At 50.5% G+C, this 3,115-nt stretch overlaps 1 protein-coding gene across 2 annotated transcripts in view; it reads right to left on the reverse strand.

Moving 5' to 3' along the window:
* LOC112235414 (large neutral amino acids transporter small subunit 4) overlaps positions 1-822 on the reverse strand; it is a 38,634-nt gene extending 37,812 nt beyond the window's left edge. For both annotated transcript variants that reach the window (XM_042309165.1, XM_042309166.1), the window contains exon 1: positions 682-822. The gene's annotated coding sequence lies outside the window, so the exon portion shown is untranslated. The remainder of the gene's footprint in view (positions 1-681) is intronic.
* Between the last annotated feature and the right edge of the window lie 2,293 nt (positions 823-3,115).

Consider the following 3,115-nt stretch of genomic DNA (forward strand, 5'->3'; position numbering starts at 1 on the left):
CTCACTCTCTCTCGTTCCTTCCCCTCCCTCACTCACCTCTCTCTCCCCCTCTCCTTCATCCCATCCCTCACTCCCCTATCTCCCTCCCTCCCTCCCTCCCTCCCTCCCTCCCTCCCTCCCTCCCTCCCTCCCTCCCTCCCTCCCTCCCTCCCTCCCTCCCTCCCTCCCTCCCTCCCTCTCTCCCTCTCTCTCTCTCTCAATACATTATCTGCCCAACTGTGCACTGCAAACAAATGCCAGACAAACAAACTGATGGTTTGTGACCCGTCGGCACTCTTCTAATCATAACTCCGGAGACAAAACTGCTTGAGAGAATAAGGACAAACCATTAGCTCATAATGACCTAGACAGTTAGTGGACAGCTGAATTCAGCAACATGGTCCATTAATACATTCTGTTGCCCAGATCTTCTTCTATTAAACTCGGGTCCACATCTCTCACGCCCAGAGAAATACATGGGCTACATGGTTTCACCAATGGAAGTACAAAGATGAGTTATTCCAAGCTTCTATATCTTATTATTAACACGGAAAAAGAATAACAAGAAATAACAGTAACTCTACAGCCCATTAATTAACATACAACATTAACACCTATTGTAATCTATTCAGCATAGACAGTTTGTACTAACAGTATCCTAAGTGAAGACAGGTATGACTCCATTACAGGTAAGTTACCTACCGGTAGCCTAGTCCCTGACACACACAGGAGTTCAGTTGGATGTTGTTCAGAACTCTTCTGAGGGCTTCTTGTCTTGATATGGTCCTGGTCAGTCGTACCGGCATCTTGACGGGGAAGTCTTTTATACGCACCCCGAACCGGGAAAACATCTCTATCTTACTATTGGCTTTCTGAGGTACCACTGGAAAACTGCTGCAGCCAATCAGAGCTTCCCCTCACAGTCGCCCTCTACGGGGTCCACGGAGCAAAGGAGAGAGACAGAGAGCTGAGGCACAGGAAATATATTGACAAAGATTGTGTTTTGATTCAGATAGCTTAAATGATTTGGGACTGGGCATTTATGAAAGTGAAGTCATTTCATTGTATATATTTAGCCAGGATAATCTACTCAGCAATAACTGACGATGTTTATCAGGGAATCCTGCATTCCAATAGTAAAGTCAAACAGTCACACAAACAGAAAGACAAAGCAGAGCAGAGATGAGGATGGAATCTATCTATATATATATATCTACATCTATAGCATCTATCTCTATATATATCCAGTGTATATATATACATATCTATCTACAGCATATATCTATCTATATATATCTACAGCATCTATCTATAGCATATATCTATCTATATATATATATCTACAGCATCTATCTATAGCATATTTCTATCTATATCTATCTACAGCATCTATATATATATATATATATATACAGTGGGGAGAACAAGTATTTGATACACTGCCAATTTTGCAGGGTTTGTCACGATCGTCGTAAGAAGTGCAGCGTGGTATGAATGCATTCTTTTATTGAATGATGAAAAAACACGAAGTAAACTGAACAAGCTAACAAAACAGCGTGACTGCTAATGAAACATAGTGCTAACATGCAACTAGACATAAACAATAACCCACGAAATACCCAAAGAAGATGGCTGCCTAAATATGGTTCCCAATCAGAGACAACGATAAACACCTGCCTCTAATTGAGAGCCAATCTAGGCAACAATAGACCTACATAAACACCTAGATGGAAACAACCCCATAAATCTACAAAACCACTATACAGTTCAAACACCCTAGATGAGACAAAAACACACATACCACCTTCGTCACACCCTGACCTAACCAAAATATATAAAGAAAACAAAGAATACTCAGGTCAGGGCATGATAGTACCCCACACAAAGGTGTGGACTCCGGCCGCAAAAACCTAATCTAAAGGGGAGGGTCCGGGTGGGCCTCATTCATGGCGGCGGCTCGGGTGCGGGACGTAGACCCCACTCTACCATAGTCATTGCCCTCTTCAAGGGCCTCTTCAGAGGGACGACCCTCGCCTCCGACCTAGGGTCTAAGATCCTAATTAAAGGCCCCACTGGACTGAGGGGCAGCTCCGGACTGAGGGGCCGCTCCGAACAGAGGGGCAGCTCCGGACTGAGGGGCAGCTCCGGACTGAGGGGCAGCTCCGGACTGAGGGGCAGCTCCTGGCTGGCTGATGGCTCTGGCAGCTCCTGGTTGGCTGACGGCTCTGGCAGCTCCTGGCTGACTGAGGGCTCTGGCAGCTCCTGGCTGGCTTACGGCTCTGGCAGCTCCTGGCTGGTTGACGGCTCTGGCAGATCCTGGTTGACTGATGGCTCTGGCAGCTCCTGGCTGGTTGATGGCTCTGGCAGCTCCTGGCTGACTGACGGCTCTGGCAGGTCCTGGCTGACTGACGGCTCTGGCAGCTCCTTGCTGGCTGACGGCTCTGGCAGCTCCTGGCTGGCTGATGGCTCTGGCAGCTCCTGGCTGATTGACGGCTCTGGCAGCTCCTGGCTGACTGACGGCTCTGGCAGCTCCTGGCTGACTGACGGCTCTGGCAGCTCCTGGCTGACTGACGGCTCTGGCAGCTCCTGGCTGACTGATGGCTCAGGACAGACTGGCGGCTCTGACAGCTCAGGACAGACAGGAGACTCTAGCAGCTCAGGACAGATGGGAGACTCTAGCAGCTCAGGACAGACGGGAGATTCTAGCAGCTCAGGACAGACGGGAGACTCTAGCAGCTCGGGACAGACGGGAGACTCTAGCAGCACTGGGCAGGAGGAAGGCTCTGGCAGCGCTGGACAGGCGGGAGCACCTGTAGGGATGAAACATAGAGACAGCCTGGTGCAGGGGGCTGCCACCGGAGGGCTGGTACGTGGAGGTGGCACCGGACAGACCGGACCGTGTAGGCGCACTGGAGTTCTTGAGCACCAAGCCTGCCCAACCTTACCTGGTTGTATGCTCCCGGTAGCCAGGCCAGTGCGGCGAGGTGGAATAGCCCGCACTGGGCTGTGCTGGCGAACCGGGGACACCATGCATAAGGCTGGTGCCATGTATGACGGCCCGAGGAGACGCACTGGAGACGATATGCGTAGAGCCGGCTTCATGGCACCTGGCTCGATGCCCACTCTAGCCCGGCCG

Source organism: Oncorhynchus tshawytscha, linkage group LG30, assembly GCF_018296145.1.
Source record: "Oncorhynchus tshawytscha isolate Ot180627B linkage group LG30, Otsh_v2.0, whole genome shotgun sequence".
In the NCBI taxonomy this organism is placed as follows: Eukaryota; Metazoa; Chordata; class Actinopteri; order Salmoniformes; family Salmonidae; genus Oncorhynchus; species Oncorhynchus tshawytscha.